The sequence below is a fragment of the Ambystoma mexicanum genome, chromosome 13 (genome assembly GCF_040938575.1).
Source record: "Ambystoma mexicanum isolate Mex_15411 chromosome 13, UKY_AmexF1_1, whole genome shotgun sequence".
NCBI lineage: Eukaryota > Metazoa > Chordata > Amphibia > Caudata > Ambystomatidae > Ambystoma > Ambystoma mexicanum.
The window spans coordinates 653,709,601-653,729,591 of record NC_090938.1 but is presented as its reverse complement, the minus strand read 5'-3'; the positions used below and the strand labels follow the sequence as shown (position 1 = coordinate 653,729,591).

The 19,991-nt window shown below is 48.1% G+C and overlaps 1 protein-coding gene across 2 annotated transcripts in view; it reads left to right on the top strand.

Moving 5' to 3' along the window:
* SP2 (Sp2 transcription factor) overlaps positions 1 to 19,991 on the top strand; it is a 267,341-nt gene that overhangs the window by 224,438 nt on the left and 22,912 nt on the right. The window lies entirely within an intron of this gene.

Sequence of the window (19,991 nt, the reverse complement as noted above, 5' to 3'; positions counted from 1 at the left end):
AACCGGCCAATCACCTTTGGGTGCATTCCTGTAACCAAGGGGATTAAGCACAGGGAGTTTCGGGCACCTCCCTCGCCTGCCTGCCCCTGCCAGACATACTGGAGCCAGAGGCGGGCTTCACTCGTGAATCCCGCCAAAGACAAAACGAACAAAGGGACCAAACATGGTTTGACGCGTAGAGTAAATCTCAAGAAGGACCTTTCCAGCAAGAAATGGCGAAAAAAGAACTGGCCAGTTTGACAACACGGGCACCCATGGATGATTTACTGCAGCTGCGAACGGAGCTGGCGGTAAAAACACACAATGGCAGTAAAATATAAACCACTGCCACCAGCCATTAATTGTAGAAAGGGTAACAAAAAAATGTTACATGAGAAACTAAACGAAGGGAATACGAAGTAACCCCTCCAGCGCCCTATTATAAGCTAGTGTGTGCTGGGTCTAGAAAGTTCCACATTTTAAGTTAAAGTTAATTTCACTTAACTACTCTTGGAAACAGTAGTTTCACCAAGAGAAGGTATTCAAAGCTTTGGGAAATCTAAGACTTCCGTGTGCCACAGCACTGAAGGTGCTGTGTCACAATGCAAAGATGATGCCTATGGAGTTTGTCAGACTCCAAAACCAAAAGAAACCGTGTTGAATCACAGAAAAATACAAGAGTGGGGAAAAATGTCTCACTCGCTCCAGGTTAAAAAATTAAGTCCTAGAGTCCAGCGAAGTGCTGGGGGTCTCTAAGGTAGAGCAGAATTGGCACATTTCTGAGAATTCTCTCTAACACTCCCTGATGTCGGTATGCCCAAGTCCCTCCAGAGGTAGGTCGCCAGGTATATTTATTGATTATAATTTTTATAAAGCGCCACATGCCCGTAGGCCTCAAAGCGCACACTGAACATGACAGGACAAACACCAAGAGTGGGGAGAGATTCGGAAGTGGTGCAGGCAAAAGGAGAATCCTAGATTAGTCCGGGTTTAGGTTGAATAGATGGGTTTTAATCGCCTTCTTAAAAGTGGACAAATTGGCAGCTAGACGTATGGGAGCAGGAAGAAGATTCCACAATAGGGGAGCCAGAACGTCAAAGAAAGTCCCTCAGAGGCGTCCCTTTTTGTATCTAGGCTGAACGAAAGTAGGAGCCGTAGAGGAACGAAGATTCCTTGTGTTAAGATAAGGCTTGACACAATCAAAGAGATAAGCCGGACAGGTTTTAGAATGGCATTTGAAAGCCAGGGTCAAGATCTTGTGTAATCCTCCGCTTGATCGGCAGCCAATACAGAGCTCTCCCGGCATCAGCGATATGTGCGTGTCGAGAGTCCCAGATATGCTCGAACAGCATCCTTTTGGGTCACCTGCAGAGGCAGAATGTTGAGAATTGAGGTGCCCACAAACTGGCTGTTGTAATCAAGTCTTGAGTTAACAAGAGCAGTGGTAAGTAAAGCGCAGTTCTCACCAGTAAGGAAAGGACACATGTAGTTTATGCGTTTGGTGATGAGACCACATGTAGATCCGAATATAAGAGACATGTGCTCGTCCAGAACCACCCCCAAGGTCTTGACTTTCTTGGAGACAACGATGAAATTGCCCTCAATCCAAAAGTTGGAATAATCTGGCGCCAGTTTGCTCAGACGTGCTTTAGAGGCAACAATCAAGATTTTGGTTTCTTGAAATTAAGTGCTATAGAATTGCATGCCACCCATGCCAGGATGACATTGTAGATGTTGTTTATAGCACACAGGTCCTGCTCATAAGAACCAGAAAGCGCAAGAACGACCTGAGTGTCATCAGCGTAGTTTGTGTACTGGACACCCAGGCCATCTAACAGGTCAAGCAAAGGTCGAATATAGATCAGAGACCAGCAGGAGCCCTGGCGGACACTGCATGTTTGGATAACGGGTACAGAGTGCTCCTCCCCAATGGATGGATACCTGGACAGTCCGGGGTCCCAAAAAGGATGATATTCAACTAGAGGTTTGAGTGGAGCAATGTGCGACCTCCCTGAGTCTAGTCACTAGTAGAGAGTGGTCTACTAGATGGAAGACCGCAGAGAGGTCCAGTAGCATCAGCAGGGCAGAATGACCTCTGTCCGCCATGCCAGCCAGAGTGGATTTGAGGTCTTGCATGGCGGTTTCAGTCCCATGCTGTGCTCTAGCCAGATTGGCGCATGCCCAAGATCTTACGTTCTTCAACGTGTTTTTGAAAATGAAGATCGGCCAATTTATCCAGGATTTTTAGGATGAATGGCACATTGGGAATGGGCCTGTAATTGTCAACCACCAAAGGATCCAAATTGGCTTTTTTTTAAGCAGGGGTGTAACCCAAGCTGCTTTATGGGAAGATGGGACTACTCTCTCATCAAATGAAAGGTTGAGTTTCGTCAACCAAAGCGCTAAGATCTCGAGTCTTTAATGACATCAGTGGGGCAGCCATCTTCTGGGCATTCGGTGGATTTTAAATCCTGAATTATTTTACGTGCTCTTCAGAATAATGACAAAAAGAGAAGCGTAGGATATCATTGGTAGTACCAGCAGGCCCACGCAAGGTGTTTAACTGGGCATTAGATCCAAGGGATGTGGTTTGGCTATTCCTGATGGTTTCCTTTATGAGAGGCAATTTTGGCCATGAAGCCATTATGGATCACTTGACACTTTACAGGATTGCCGTTTGTGGACGGGGAGTCCTGAAAGTCAGCTAGGATCTTGAAGAGTTCACCAACGATCGATCAAGGATCACAGCGGCAGAATAAACAGCGTGGGAGAGAGCGGGCACCCCTGCCTGGTACTTTTCCCCAATTCCCATGCCTCTGAGATGTCTGCCAGTGTGCACGCAGGCCAGTCATTGCTCATACAGCAGTCATACGCATCGCGTGAACGCAGACCCACTCAGAAGCGCTGGAACACAAAGGGTATAATTAGAGACCTATGGTCTATTTACATTCCCACCGTTAAAAATGTAACGTTGTATCACTCTGTAACGGTCTATGGAGGACTCATTGGGGTAAAGTATAAGTACATCGCCAACTGTGTAACCACACATTTAGGTAGACTGTCCCTACTAGAAGAACACCCTGTCCCTTTCACTGTCGTAGCTCACCCTAGAAGTCGGGTGTTGCACCGCCTATATAAGAGGCATAGGGTAGAGACACTATCCCTATTCTGAAATGTTGCACTAAAAAGCCAGATACAAGTTATTTGTCACACAGAATGTATAATTTATAGACATTCTACATTAGATAATGTCTAAGTCTACGGTAAACTTGACAAATCTGATAACTGGGATTTCCTGTGTCTTTAATTACCATTACACTATCAGTTTTTCAGTATATTCTTGAACTTGTACTGGTGTTTAAACTGGATAAGCTCTGCCCTACGGCTTTCTAGGAAGGACCCATTCAACTTCCTCTATATGGACTATTAACCAGTTCAGCAGACCGTGCTTGCTATACAGCACTTCTTCCAACAACACACTGCGCCTAGTAAGAACATAAAGCCGGTAAGCCATATTTAGCATCTGCATCTATTAGAGCCTGCATTACTGGGTTTTAGCAGAGTATAACATACAGCCAAAGCTCAATCAATCATTTCATTCCCACGCTCAACTGTTGCTTCTGAACCTGCTATTGCCTCCATTTGTGCCTCAGCGATAGAGATGTTGTGCAGCAGGTCCTTGTGTATTCCGCCTGCCTTCCCAATTGCCTCTGCCCTCCTCACCACTTTGAAGGATTCCCACAGGGTCGCTGCACTGTCCACACATCCCGCATTGTGATTGAAAAACTCCAATATCCTCTTCCCCCATGTTGGTCCGGTACTGATTATCTAGCTATGCTTCCGCTCTGAGTTTCCACGCCGGGATTGAGGGTGCACACCCCGTTCTCTGCAACGCCACTGCGAGTGGACATGGTCTGTAAGAACTCTCACCCTGTATTCAGCAGCTACGATTTCCTCCAGGGTTTCACTTCCAGTAAACTTATAGGTGTGTACTCAGTGTGGACTGGAGTAATGAGTAACCCCTCTCATCCCAATGTAAATGCCTCAATGCCAACTCATACAGCAATGTAATTAGCGCCTTCGCGGTTGGCGCCCACCTCATGTGCTCTTCATCCGACCCATCGAGCGCCAGATTCAGAGTGCAGTTAGTCCCCTCCCCACAACCAGATAGCGCCTCTATTTGGGGGGCCTAGTGACCGAAAATAATTGGTAGCATCATGATTGGGAGCATAGATGTTGATTATGCAAACCTCTCTGCTTCAGGAACCCATACACTATGGTCTGCTTGCCTTCACTGTCACTCTTATTCCACTCACCTGAAAGGGCCAGAGGGGGCCACCCAAACAAGGGTTCCTCTGGCGTATGCAGAGTACGGCGACCCATACACTAGACCTCTCAATTATTTGGCTATGGTGGCGTGTCTGGTTGCTGTGAAGGGATCTCCTGCAGAAGAGCTATATGAATTCCTTTGTTAATCAAATGTGTGTATCCTGTTCTGCTTGATATAACTAGAAATCCTCTCACATCCCAGATCACCTTGATGTTACTCATCACGATCATGCAATATCTCTTTTCGGACATCCCACTTGACCCCACCCTGGTGACGCCATTCCCTGCACTTCCGTTGCCTGCAGGCACCAGCTGACTACACTCTGTCTGCCCGTCAACATAATTGTACCCACAAATGAAGGGCGGTGTTCTAAACCGGAAAGTATGCCATTCAAACCAACATAAAACCTCCCCTCCAGCCACCTTCCCCAACAAATGCCCAACAGCTACCAGGCTGTTCAGGTGCAGTCGCTTCTCACACTGAACCAGTGCTACTCATTCTTCTTGCCGGGCTTGCGTGCAGCGGTGGGATGCCTTTGCCCGGCACCCCAGGGTTGTAACTGAGGTTGCTTCACCCCAAGTCTCTTCTTACCGCCACCAGTATTTCCTAGTCGCTGCCACCACAGCAGGACTTCCATCACCGCTCTGCTTCTGATCGGGGACGACTGATCCCACGGTCGCCGGGCTCGAAGTGTGCTGCTTCCCTTCAGTGGGATGCCGCTCCGCTACTCTCCTCAGCAGGGCGAGCACCCGCACAGGACTACTTTCCCACCTGCCGCGGCCAAAGTTCCTCACCGTTTCCCCACCAGATGAGCCCACAACAGCGGCTCGCCGTTGTGCTCAAGCCATCGGATTAATTCAGGTCCGCTCTGCTGTTTGTGCTCTAGTAGCCGCCCACCGCTGCGGGGCGCAGATTTCAGCTCTCTGGTCATGCTCAAGCCGCCATTTTCCCTGCTCCGGCATATCACCAAGTTCAGCAGTTAATGCCGGGCTAATCAATTTTAACGGATCAGGCAGGAACTCTGTGACCGTGCAACCTTATTGCATGGCTGCAAGCCACGCCCCCATAGCCTATGCTTTTTATCCTTCATCTGAGCTCTTTTGGATTTACAAGTAACTTTGATCCCCACAGGACTGCACTTTTTTCAACAGCCTCCCAAGCCCTGATGGATTCCTTATCCTTTTTTTGTAGACCAAATTGAATCCATCCATCCAACCATCTCTGACCTGGTAAGATTTCATCACCTCCTGCGACGGAGGCCAAAACATCCTGCGTTCTTCTAGTCTTTCCCACCAATATCCCAAACTGCTCTGATGGATACGGTAGAGAAAATGAGTTTACCCAGAACAGATTACCCACGCTCCAGATGAAACAATGAAGCCCCTGGTATCCCCTCTGCCCTGGTGGATAACTATCTACATCGACTCAAGCATTCTTGGCAATTGCAACCCTATTGATTATTCCCTCTTGGTTAAATCATTGCAAAGGTGGTAATTCTGCAAGGCTACAATGATTTCTTAGCCTCTCCTGTGACCACTCCTCTAGTCTCAGGGCAGCCGTAAAGGGAATCTGCCAAACTTTTTATGGGATGAAATCCTGAGGTCTTTCGGTGTCCACGCCACTACTATTCTTAGATGTTCAACACTTTATCCTTTTACACTGTTAACCTTGCTGCTCTCCTCACACACACCTTAAAACCTCATTTTGATTTTAAGGTTCTGCCTTTCAAGATTTTCTTTCAGTCTGACTGGGAGCATCTCGTCAAGATGGCCTTTTTTTCTTTTTTTTTCTTCCTTTTATAAACCTACAATTTTAAGTCCATTTTAAACTATGTGGTATAGTGCCCCTGGTTCTACCCCGTCACCTCACCTCTTCAACACATATCTCAAACTTCAAGCTGATCTCTTCGTGCCTCGCACTGCCACCTTCGAACCTGTGCAGATGATGAACTCTTTGCTTTCAAGCTATGGGGGACAACTTCCAGTCTGCAACACATCCATAAATGCCTGCTCCAGATGAGGACTGGATTATTTTTAACTGTCTTTGGCTGAATGCTCTAAAAATGAAGGGCATCTATTTGGGTTTTTTCATTCTACCTACTTTGCACTTTCATGGCCTTTGTTCCGATGCGTTTCCTTAGCATCTGCTCCTCACCAATGAACTTTGGAGTAATCTGTGTTTCCTCTTCTTTTACCCTCATATTTGAGAAATCCCACTTTACCTTTACATTGTCATACAAGACCCCCCACTTTTGACTATCACCAAAATAATGTCATCTGCAAGGTACTCTTGTGCCTTGATCGTTGTAATAGCCTTCTGCTAGCCTTACTAAAAACTGTATCCAACTTCTGCACTGTTCAAAATAAAGCAACTTGGTTTGAAACCCCAGGATCATATCTAACGGACATTGCTATGATGACCTCCCAGCTTTCACCAGATCTCTGGAGAATCCTCTTTAGTGAGCCATAAAACTGAACACTTACCTCTTAAGAAAATGATTTGCTTTTGCAAATGAACACTCAACCTTTGAACACCTTAGCACTCCTTTTGTCTAGACAATACTGCGTCATGGGCCCCACTGACTAAATGTTGGTTTGTCTGTTCTTCAGCATTTGTTGCTGGCATTTTTTTGTTTGTATTGTGTTACATGCTGCAATTATCTCTCCAACACTACTTGCACTTAACTGATCTGAATATCTCCAAAGCGTCCCTTTACCCCATCGCTTTGGAGTAGCTAACAGTGTTTGAGGCTATTCCTTACAAAACTAAAGGTGAAACATGAAAAATCATTGGGCACATAGATCGGCAATATTTTCTTAACCCTTAGATTTGCCAGCTCCAGAGCCCTATCGGGTCAAGATATTAGCATCATTTATGCCAAAAGACCAGAAAGAAAACCTCTTGGAAGTTATCAGAGAAGGCTGAGTAGTCTGCGACAATATTTTCGGCATCTCCAAAGATATGGCAGACTTCATCAAACTACTACCGATATGGCCAGGTAAATGGAAGATTTGCCTATGTAAGGCTTACTTCCCTAAAGCTTAATAGTCCAAAATCATGCTTTAATTTTCTTGGACAGCATGCTTTTCGGTTCTCGTGCCAATTAAGAGGTAGCAAGAATGAAGACTGAGAAAGAAACCCGAAAATCAGTTATTTTAGTTCAGAACAAGTACCTCCCTTCCTTTAGCTCCTCTGCGAAGAAATGCTACTTCGAAATGCACTCCTCAGTGGGCCATGGATTTCTCCAATAGTCCTCTCATTAGCAGCACCAGCAGAGACTTTACCAACAAAGTTGAGAAAGGTGGGGGTTGGGGGGGTAGTGACGATCTGCTTTATTAAGCGGCAAACTAACTTCCAAAGCAACAGCTTCCTCCACCTTCCCTCCTGCAGAGTTCCATTTTCCTGTTTTACTGAGTGAGGTGGTCACTGGCCTGCCCTTACCCCCCCCCCTTACACCCCACCAAATCCTGCTGAACATCGGATGGGTTGCTGAAACCCACTCCCTCCAGGTAAGCCCATTAGGGATGCATTGCTCACAGATGTGTTTGTAAAACTTTCCATCTACTGGCAGAACTTCGCCAGGAAACGCTGGGCACTGTGATACCTTTTTGCCCACCTAATTCCCTGAAAGCACATGTGGGCTATGTATTTCGTACTATGATACTTTCTTTATGAAATTGGCGCCCTTATCATTGGCACTGGAGTGCCTCCGAGCGTTGCCATGTAGCCCTAACATTGTGCTCCTGCTGTGTGTGTGCTTTGGCGCTACTGTGAGTTGGCCCCCACATGAAGGCCTCTGTCTGGCCGTGGACGCTGGGTCGCCAGGTTTCGCTCTGCCTCACGTCCTCGCCTCGCCTGCACTCCTCCAGGCCCTCGGGGAGCTTGCCTCATAGCTCCTGCAACGTTCAAAGGGCTAATTGCCTTTGTTCTTTCCCTTCTGCACCCCGATCCAGTAATATCTTACTCTCCGAGCACCTGCCCGGATCCTCCTCCCGTTGCAATCCTCCTGAGCTCTTCTCCAAGCCCTTGCTGCCCTCACTGTGCTGCCGCAGTTCTCCCCTGGCACGTTTAAGCCTGCCCAAATATTCTTGATCCTTATCTTGACTGCGCACGCATTAGTCTCTTGCTTCATTTACCCAACAGAAATTTAAAAACCTGCTACTTCGATCCTGTGTGTATGACTTGATCTCCCAGCCCCTCTCCATATACACAATCTACATGCTACACTCTTCCCTTCCTGGCAACTTTTGTCTGGCGATTTTTGATACTCTGAACGTGCCTTTGTTTGCCTATCTGTTCTCTCGGGCACTGTCTCGCTTCCCACTGGGGTGATCAAACTCTGGTGCCCCGTTGGATATTTTAATGGTTGCATTTCCATATGGATGTGAAATTCAACTTGTTAGATACCCGCTGATTTGCCCACAGCGCCACATTTGCCCGCATTGTCATATATGTTCAACTTTCTGACGTTTTCACCACTCCTACATTTTGTACATGAGCAATTTTTAGTCTAACTTAATTGGCTACTTCCTACTGTATTACTTGAATCTCAAATCTGTGCTGCATTGTTCATCACAAATTTGTGATTCCTGTGACCCGATTTACAGTACTTGTTTTTTCCCCCCTATGTTGGCTGCTAGGCCGCCAGATGAATTTCCTCTTGCACAGTGCAGTCTCTCTTCCAGACCCTGCCTCCTCACCCTGTACTCATGGTGCTCTGTCTCCCCTATCTACTCTAACTGCTACTCTGTCACCATCCTACCTCTCTCGAAGTCTGTAAGGAAAACGTTGGAGACTGCACACCTGGCCTCCAACCCAGGTCTCCTCATTGCTGATACCTATGTCGATGGTTCCTCCCGACAGACTCACTGATATCCACTTCACCGTCCCTTCTCCTGACCTGTGGACTCCCCATACGGTCTCTATCCTCTCCCCTTTCTCCTCCTCGCCCATTAATGATGGAACTAGGTGGGAGGTTCTCTTGGCATACTTCTCATCTTTTAGGTGCATCAATAATGTCTATCAAAATGGCACTGTCATGGCTCGGGGCTCTCAGCCCAATCTCCTCCTTCTGGATAGGCATCTCCCATCTCTCATTAACTTCCTCCCCTCTCCGGCCATACCACTGTCAGTCTTCTCTGCCTCCCCACAAACATCCAAATGTACCACATCCATGTACCCCTCCTCCGAAGACCTTTTAAAGGTGGCAACCAGCTTCACATAGCTACCCTCAACTCACGTTCTGCTGTTACACACTCCTCTGACATCTGTCACCTCCTTGAAGACTTTGACCTAAACTTTCTCTCACTCACTGAGACATGGTTCAATGCCAGCTATGTCACTGCTTTTGACGCTCTCCTTCCTGATGGTTACAAGAGCCTCTCCAAGCCCAGGACTCACCGGTATGGCGGTGGAGTTACCCTAGGCTTCCCTGAATGGATCCATGCTACTATCATTCCCACTGAATCCTGCTCTTCCTTTGAATGTCTAGTCTGTAGGCTGGGTGTCTCTCCCGCCCTCTCCCTCACTCTCGCCACTATCTACAGGCACTCCGGGCCTACCTCTGTTTTCCTCTCTGAATGGGCAGACCTCTCTCCTGTCCTCCTCCCCCAAACTTCTCTTCCTTGGTAACTTTAATATTCATCTAGACTCTCTGGATGCAGCCACTGTATCTTTCTGTGACTCTTTCCCTCACAATTAATCACTCTGGCTCAACCCACCCTGGATGCTCTCATCTCAGCAGATCTCTCTCACTCACTCGCACAAATCCCCCTAGCCCCCCGGCATTGCCTCTGCCTGCATTGCCAGTAGTCTCCTCCTCTTCAGTCGTTCCACCAATGAAGCGTGTTCCCTTCCTTCTCCCACACCTGCTTTTGACTCTCATACTGACTCAATACTTGCTAACCTCAATCTCCGCATCTCCAACACTCTGGACATTCTTACCCGTGTCATGAGGATCTGCATGAAGCCTTCCTCCCAAGTGCAACTCTTGGTATGACTCCGACTTGGCCGCTCTGAAAGGCAAGTGCAGAGTTGTTGAGCGAAGTGGCAGGCCTTGGGCACATCCTCTGACAAACTGGCCTGCCGCCTGCTCCAAAGGCAATATCGACTCTCCATCCTCTCAAAGAGGGCTCATGTCCAAGCCTGTATTTCTGGGGCCGCCAACAACACGGCTGAACTTTTCCAAATCTGCACTCGCCAATCCTACTCTTCCCTCCCAGTCCCTCTGCATTGACCTCCCACTTCTCCACTAAAACTCAGGATTCTCTCTCTCTCTCTCTCTCTCTCTCGCGCCCCCCTCTCTCTCTCTCGCGCCCCCCTCTCTCTCTCTCGCGCCCCCCGCTCTCTCTCTCGCGCCCCCCTCTCTCTCTCTCGCGCCCCCCTCTCTCTCTCGCGCGCCCCCCTCTCTCTCGCGCGCCCCCCTCTCTCTCTCGCGCGCCCCCCTCTCTCTCTCGCGCCCCCCTCTCTCTCTCGCGCGCCCCCCCCTCTCTCTCTCGCGCGCCCCCCCCTCTCTCTCTCGCGCGCGCCTCTCGCTCTCTCGCGCGCGCCTCTCGCTCTCTCGCTCGCTCTCTGTACCGGATGAGGTCTCTAGAGTAGTCCGCTCTATGAAAGTCTCCTCCAGGTTCTTCCTTTGGCTGACTTCTGTAACCACTCCTTCGCCACTGGTTTTTTACCACAACCCCTCAAGCACTCCCTTGTGCGCCCTCTTCTAAAAAAGCAGTCTGCTCACCCTTCCTGCCGGGGTAACTATCGCTCTATCTCCATCACCCCTTGTTAGGGAGAATTCTCAGAAATGTGCCAATTCCCTCCACCTTAGACCCCCAGCAACTTTGCTGAATTTTGAGGACCTGATTTTTTACCTGGAGAGTGAGAGACCCTTTTATCCCCAGTCTCATGTATTTTAATGTGATTTTGAACTCTGTTTCTTTTGGTTGCGCAGTCTGACAAACTAGTATCCCCTTTGTCTAGCTTCTCATGTGACATTTTTGTTACCCTTTCCTCACTGAATGGCTGGTGGCAGTGGTTTACCTAACTACCATGGTGTGCATTTACCGTGGGCTGCGTTCGCAGCTGCGGTAAAGCACCAAAGGGTGCCATTTTTGTCAAAATGGCCCCAACCTTCTTTTTTTCACCAATTCTTTGTGGAAAAGTCCTTCCTGCGATTTACTCTGCGCGCCAACCCAGGTTTAGTCCCTTTGTTCACTTTGCCTTTCGCAGGATTCACGAGTGGCTCCAGGGTGTCTGGTGGTTGCAGGAAGTGAGGGAGGTGCTCGAAACTCACTGTGCTTAGTCTCCTAGGAAACCCAAATGCACTCTGTGGTGATTGGCTGGGTGATTGTCCGGCAAGGACAGCCACCCTGCTGGGTGACCGACAGCTAGGCTGGAATGAATGGGAGAAACCTGCATAAAAGGCAAGGCTTTTTGGCTTGGAAGGCAGAGTCGACCACTGGACGAAGGAACCGAAGAAGAACTTGAAGAGGAAGCCTGCTGCAACCCCTAGGCGGTTGGTTTGTCCGGTGAAGCCCTGCTACTGTGCTGAAACTCCAAATTCATATCGACAGAGCAGCCCCTGCAAGGACGACTTCTCCCCTTGAGTTGGTGGGACCAATCCACTCCAAAGTAAGCCACCTGGACATCCTCTCAGCTTGTTGAATTTCCAGAGTTTCTGCTGGAAACCGAATAGCCAGGCAGAGGAACTGTATGCGTTGCTTTTAAGCTGGCCAAGAGCTCCAGGAAGATCCTCCGGACTCCCAGGAAGCAGGACTGTCCGAGACTGAACCCCCTCGGAGTGCGTGACCCCAGATGCAAGGAAAGCCCACCTCGACAGCCAGGAACCGCTGTGTTGCTATTTGCGGTAGACACGAGGAGCTGAAACACCGAAGTGCCACTTGTTTGAAGATTGCCAGTTGCGGTCGGTGACCGTCCCATTGCAGTGCAGGAGTCCCCAGAAGTCCTCTTTTGTCCCCACAACTGAGGCCCAGGAACAGTGAGATCTGCAGAGCTGTACAGGAACAGAAGTCATCTGCTGCACTTTTTCTTCAACCTAAAGGTACTGTTGTGGACCACTTGTCTTTGTTGGAGACTGTTAGGCAAAGTTTGTATGCAGTACCCTTTGGGACCACTACACACAACTAGGACTACAGGCCTGTATCACAGTGTTTGGTAGGGAGCTGAGCAGCCAGGCTTATCTCAAGAGGGAATGTGAGCTTGTAAGAATGTTACACAGAGGTCTATAATTACAAGTATTCAGATACACTTAAACTCAAGGTTTCTTGGTAAAACACCTCTTCATTTATTTACACAATCAGTTAGAAAACATTCACTAAAAGGAGGCAATCCATATCACACAAAAATATACATTTGAAGTAGGAGCAAAATGGCATTCAGAGCAATTGAAGTAGGAGCAAAAAGGCAGAAGTTAATAAAAGTAATATTAGAGTTACTCTTAAACAATGCAAATAGTTTGTGTTAACCAGAGAAGTTGATTCAATGCAATAGGTAGGCCAAAGTCAATGGATTAGTGTCTTACATAGGTAAAAATGGTTCTGGTATTTAAACGGAAAGGTCTTTGCCACGGTTCTCGGAAGTAGTTCACAGAAGAAAGTTTCATATGTCTGGTCACAAGCTGACTAGGCCTGTAAATTGCCAAAGTTGTACGGACTTTCGCAGGTCGGGTTTTGACAATACCTTATTTTGAAGAAAAAGCTGCAGCTGAAGATTTGTTCCTGGCAGTTCCTGCAGATGTAGCTGTTCCTGAGCCTCAGTCGTGGGGACAAGAGGGAGGACGTCGGGCGACTCCTGCACTGCACAGGGACTGGTCACAAAGCTGGCAAATCTTAGATTCCGGTAGCTCTTAAAGCGCACAAGCTGGTGTCCTTCTCCCTGGTTAATCCTAACCAGCTCCGAGAATGGTGTCCAGGTGGCTTGCGAGTTGATTGGTCCTACCAACTCAAAGGAAGAAGTCGTCCTTGAAGGGCTTCTCTGTCAAGGTGAACTTGGCGATTCGGACCTGCAGCAGCGCTCCACTGGACAAACTAACGGTCAAGTAGTTGCAACAGCTGTCCTCTTCCAGCTAGTCTTCGGTTCTTTCGTTCCAGTGGTCGACTCTGCTTTCCAGTCCAAGAGATTCGCCTTTTAAACAGTTTTCTCCCATTCGTTCAAGCCTAGCTGCCACTCACCCAGCGGGGTGGCTGGCCTTGCCGGACCGTCAGCCAGCCAATCACGCCAGAGTGCATTTGGGTCTCCTAGGAGACTAAGCACAGGGAGTTTCGGGCACCTCCCTCACTTCCTGCCCACCCCAGACACTCGGGCACCAGAGGCGGTCTTCAGTCCTGATGGCCGCCAAAGGCGTAGAAACAAAGGGACCAAACCTAGTTTGGCACGCAGAGACAAACTCTAGAAGGATCTTTAAACAAAGGGGGCTCAGGCGCCGTCTTGAAAAACATGGCTCCCGCGATTTTTAGCTACCGGTGTTCGCAGTCGGGAAAACTCATGGTAGTTTGTTGTAAAACCACTGCCAGCAGCCATTTCGATAGGAAAGGGTAGAATTTGACTGCTACATGAGTTTCTAGACCTGGGGGGGGGGGGGGATACTAGGTAACCCCTCCAGGACTCTAAGATAGTGTGTGCTGGGTCTAGGAATTTAAAAAGACTAGTAAAGTCAATGTAAACTTGCATTCTCTGGGAAACAGTAGTTTATCCCAGAGAAGTTATTTAAACCTTGGGACAGCCTAAAAAGCTTCCCTGTGTCGATGCACTGAGGGTGCTGTGTGACACACATGAAAAGATGATGCCTATGGAGTTATCTAAAACCCATAATCAAAGAACACAGGAGAAAAACTCACATCAAAATACAAGAGAGTGGGGAAAAAAAGCTCACACTCTTTCCATGTAAAATAAAATCGTCCTCAAAATCCAGAAAAGTTGCTCGGGGTCTCTAAGGTGAAGGGAATTAGCACATTTATGAGAATTCTCCCTAACGGAGACTTGCTGGGTTGCATATGTAGAGTTGCTGGTAGCTTCTTTACTTCGCAAGCCTAAACGGCTTGTGGCCCTACTTTGAATTCTACAAAGACTTTTAAAACATTGTGCAGGACTTTTACCTACCTCCTGAGAAGTGCTTCAGTTTCGCCTAGACTTTGGCTCAAATTGACTTTGACTTAGCCTGGCTCCCTGAATGACTCTTCCTCCCTCTGTGAATGTGTTTTGTCTTCCTTTCAGGAAAGGGTTAACTAACTTTGCAGTGGGGGATTTACAATTGCCTGCTTTGAGAAATATTTGTAAGATCTCTTGTTGTGTCATAATAACCTTTCTCTTTGACAAACTCTTAAATCTGATTCTAAATGCAACAGTGATACATTAATGTCCCCCGCACCTTAACTATTGAAGTCACCTGAGGGTGTAGGTAGTGTCTGTGGACCATCACAAAAGGATACTTACTCATTTAGAAATATTAAGAGTGTGTATTTTTGAAGTGTATTTGAGTGTTACTGTTATATTGCCCCCTTCTGAAGAAGGCCTATTCTAACTGACTGATACATAAATTAATAATTGTTTCTTCAAGAAACCTTGTGTGCAAGTGTTTTTTTTTTTAATACTTGTCACTGTGAATCTGTGTAACTCCCCTACAGCTCACATTGCCCCTCTTGAGATAAGCCTGGATGCTCAACACGCTACCAACCTGTGTAGTACAATCTTATACCAAAGGCTGGGTCCCTATTGCCAGGAGGTCAGGATTGTTGTAGTGCACCCTAAGGGTACTGCGTACAATCTTGCCTAACACCCCTTGTCTTGGGCAAACTCCTGGAGAAGTTGGTCATCCCCCAACTGACCCTACACACCAATCTGTTGGCTGTCTCCATGACCACCAGTCTGGCTTCAGAGGAGCCAGAGGCACAAACTGCTGTCCTGAACAACAATGAAGACCTGCTCTCAAATCTTGATTCCAACTCTCCCTCTGATCCTCCTCGATCTTTCTTCTGCCTTTGACACGGTCAATCATGCCATCCTCCTAAATCATCTGTGATACCCTTGGCATCACGGAAAGGGCACTGGCCTCGCTATCCTCCTTCCTTTCTAACCGACCTTCCCAAGTGCAGTGGGGCCCTTTCCTCTCTTCCACCTCACCTTACTACCTGCAGTGTTCCTCAGGGATCTATCCTATAGCCGTGGCTTTTCTACATTTACCTTGTCCTTTTGGCCCACTTGATCTCCACCTTCTCTTCTCACTTCCAGTGCTATGCGCTGATGACACACAGTTCACCTTTAAGCTTCCTTCGTCTACCTTCTCTTCTCCTCTCATGCCGGAGTGCCTGGCTGCTAATCGGGCATGGTGTTGCTAATGATCTCTACCTTAATGCCAGTAAGACTGAGATCCTTCTCATTGGGACGCCTGCTCCCTGTTTCCCCTCCCACTCTCTGGATGCCCTTCTTGGGACCCCCCCCCCCTTTCACCCACTTCTGAGGCTAAAAACCTTGGGGTCATCTTTGATTCCTCTCTCTCTCCTTCTCCCTGCACATCAGACCTTGCCAGGAAGTCCAACTTTCCGCTCCACCTCCTCAGGGGCATTCTCCCTTTCCTTACCTTTCCCCAGAAGCTCAATGTCTCCAGAGCCCTGGTTCTCTCTAGGCTGGACTACTGCAACAGCAGCTTCCTAAATCTGCCTCTTTCTTCCCTTTGCCCTCCAACTAATCCAGAATAGGGCCGCAAGACTTATCCTTGCCCTCAAGCCTAGGGACTGCATCTCTCTGGCCCTAAACATCTCTCCACTGGCTTCTGGTGGCTGCAAGGATGAAATTCAAGACACGCTGCATCATCCACAATGCCTTCTGGGGTCTGGGATCCCACTACATCCAACTGTCTCTCCCTAAATACCTCCCTGCTAGAGTCCTTCGGTCCTCTAGCTCCAATTCGCTGCAGATCGGATGTTTCTCCATGACGAGGGTGGGGTGAGCAGGGGAGGGGAGGGGGTAGATCTTTCTTCGGCAGGTGTCTCCCTCTAGAGCAGCCTTCCTGCCCCTCTGGCTTGAGCAGGATCTCCTGAAGTTCTGCAAACTTCTCAAAACTCGCCTTTTCACCTCCTCCTTCCCTCTCCCCCTCCCTTGTTAAACTGTCCCCCTGCCACTGCGACTGGTGCCTGGACCCTTATTTGCCTTACTTGGGGTAAGGCCCCCCCTCATCCAGTCTACCCCAGGATCCCTTATCAGCCCTTGCCAACTGGCATTTCCTAACTGGCCTGAATCTAGTCTACCCCTTCCCCGCACCATCTACCCTGACCCCTGTCTCCCCCTGGCACTTGCCCTCCTGGGCCCCACATCAGCACTTGCCCAGCCCTGGGTCCCCTGCATTTCTCCACTTTGGCCTCCCCCCACTTTCCCTCACCCAAGCCCTTCCACTCTGACCTGCTGCCTCCCGACTGCACTTATTGTCACTGCACTTGCACGATCCGAATGTCACAAGGCCTAATAGGGGGCAGTTTCTCACTGTTATTGTTTCTCATCTGATTTCCCCCAACACCCCCCCAACCCCCACCCCCCGCACCCCTTGTCTTGTGGGACCTTGAAACACTTGTGTATAGGCGCCATACAAAGTTCCAGTAAATATGAAAAATAGTCCGATGAAATGGATCTGCCAGCACTACCTGCATTGTACTACATCTCAAAATTGTAAATGGGAATTCTTTGCTTCGGCTCCTCTCTCCCAAGCATCCCTCCAAGACATAGGATAGCTCAGCATCATTATTCTGCCTGGTTTTAGAGGTTCAAACTCCCTTGCAGAAAGGTGCACTATAGGAAGTTTCAAAGCACAGAAAAGCAAACTGCTCTTAGTACTTCCGGTTGGATAGGATTCAGATCACATGATTCATTCTGGGTCTAAAATCTGTAAGGTGTAATGGATTCAGAAATAATCTCCTTTCTCCAGTTCTTCCCTCATCTAAGGGAAAGAGAATGGATGTTCTCCATACACCTACAAAATGCATAATTTTTCATGCCATTCGCCAGGAAGCACAGGGCATTTATTTCTGGTGAACAGAACTAGTTATATCAGTACAAGGTCCTTCCTTGTTTACCTCTGCACCAAGTGTTTTTTCCAATTACATTGCAGTGGGGGTTGCACACCTCCTGAAAGACCAACCTGCACTTGAGTGACTGGTAAATTGAGTCATCCTCTTAAAAGCAAACACTGAAAGACTTCTAAACCACCTCCGTTGCCCAGCAATCTGGATCTTCAAATTAATTTGGAAAAATCAAATCTGATTCTGTGCAAAGGATTCCCTTCTTAGGATTAGTGTATGATGCACACGCTGCAAGATTGTATCCTTAAGTAGAAACGTTTCTATCATGCAGTGTGTTCTCAGAAAGAATGCTAAGTCCTCAGTAAGGGATCTTCCCTCCTGGGATTGAGGACCTTGTGTGTCTTCATACCTTAGGCCAAACTAGAGGTGAGGCCTCTTCAGGAGTGTGTGGAAGATAAGTGGTCTCAGCTGTCAACCTTAGGGAAATGCAAATTAGTCCTCACCAAGAAAGCATCAGATTCTGTCGTCATGGTTTCAAGACGGCAATCTCCTTGGAATGGTTCCTTTTCAGACACTACAAGCTCAACAAACACTGTTCAGCGGTGCATCCATGGAAGGCTTGAGAGGGCACCTAGGTCACGTCGTGCCTAAGGGACTTACTTGTTCAAAGAAAAAGATTTCTAATGCCAAAAGCTTTCTTTCCAGCCATACTTAGGACCATGATAAACTACCACCATTTGTTTTCTGTAAAAAAAGGGTGGGTCCATGTTAAGGAGCCTCTTGAAGCAATTTCAGGCGGTATGAGATGAGCTCCTAGCAAGAAACCTCAGGGCTGCCCATCTGCGGGAGATCAATCGCATCCTGGCAGACTTCCTAAGTAGATCCTACCTGGAAGAACACAAATTGGTCAGATGCTAGAAGATGATTCTTTATGTGGGGCTTCCCTGAAATCAAACTTTTCACATTATCCGACGTCAAATGCCCAAGCTTCTATCCTGGTACCCAGAACCGAGCTTGAGAGGGAATGACCTTTTGGGCTAAACATTGTTCAAACATTACAATAAATTGTCTTTCAATATTAAAAGTAGAACATTCCAGAATACATTAAAACATTGTTACTCCTTTACATTTCATTATTACTTATGTAAGAACACACAAATTCTATGCATAATCCATTTAAAAAACAATCAATTTAAAATTTTTATATTCTTTTGTTGTCGAACTTCAAATAAAATTACTGTAAACTTACAAGCCCTACATGCTTTAGAAAGCGGACTACAGCCAAGTTTAAATGTATGTGTTGACCACTAAATAAGGTGGCACACCATGTGTCCTCAGTCCTAACCCTGAAATTGTTACAAAAATAAATCCCGCCAAAAAAGGGTTCTAATATCACACAGGCAAGGACAATGTAGCAAAAGATGCGTTGAAGTCTCAGTTTCTGAGGATACCGTGCAAATGCGACAACAAGCTGTTTGATTTCAATTCTGTTGGGCTCCTTGTACCTCTTTAATAGGCAGTAAGTTCAACCACAGCCTAAGAAAAGTGTTTCTAAACAACGAACAAAGACATTTCCCGAAGTACATTGGCAGGGATTTAGAAGGCTTTCTCATTGTTAAAACTACCAAAAATCTATTTCTCATATTAAATTTGCACATCCATCCAATCGCTTGGCCATAGCTTTTGTTTGGCCTTGCAAGGATTATTAAGCAACATCTCCTGCTAATTTCTGCCGCTTGCATAATTTGAAGGCAGTAACAGGCAGTCAAAGCACAATCAGATCTTGCAGTTAGAAGAAAGGAAATGAGGAATTTGACTGCGCCAATATGTCTGAGGGGGTGCCTAAACGCAGCTCTACTGACCCCCGGGTTCGAGGGTGTCGCACCTACCGGGCCGAGACCCGAGGAGCAGTGTAGGCATCATGATCCACACGCAAGAGTCTTGGACGAGGCCAGGCCCAGCGGGCTGGGCAACACGTCGTAGGCACGTGGCGGGCAGCTCGACAAAATGGCCGCCGCGCCAGGAAGGGGCACCCATCAAGGGTCAAGGTGGGACTCGTCTCAACCAGGTTCGTAGCCTACAGTCTACCCTTCATTTGCACAAGGCAACTTTCTCATGCGTCCATATGGACAGGGTACGCAGAGGCTCCGGCAGCCCCCCGCTACCCTGTCGATACCCCCTGCCACCTCTTGGGCCAGTGAGGAGGTGCTCTTCGAGAAGTTTCTCGGCCTCATGAGGTCCCCTCAGATGGGGGTTATCATCAAGGACGCAGTCGGGGGAAGTCCTCCCTGCCATGCTAGAGGCACCACAGACTCCTTCATCAGGCCCCCCCGGCCCCAGTGCAGCCGCCGCCTCGAGCTCCACAGCCAACGCTGCAACCTTTTCCGCCTCCTCAGCCTCTGGCTGTGGTCCCTGTACCCCAGCCTCCGGCGCCATCTTCCCCTCCTCCTCCACAAGATCCTCCAGATCCACAGGATACGAACGAGGAGGAGGATCCGGACCCGCCATCCTCAGCCAGGGCCTTCCATGAATGACTTGCTGGCCTGGCGGAGTACCTGGGCCACCCCCAACCCGAGGTCGAACAGCCGGCAGAGGGGGTTCTGGCTGAAGTCCTCACAAGACGCTCCTCTGCCAATACAGGGATTCCACTGCAAACCGATGTAGTC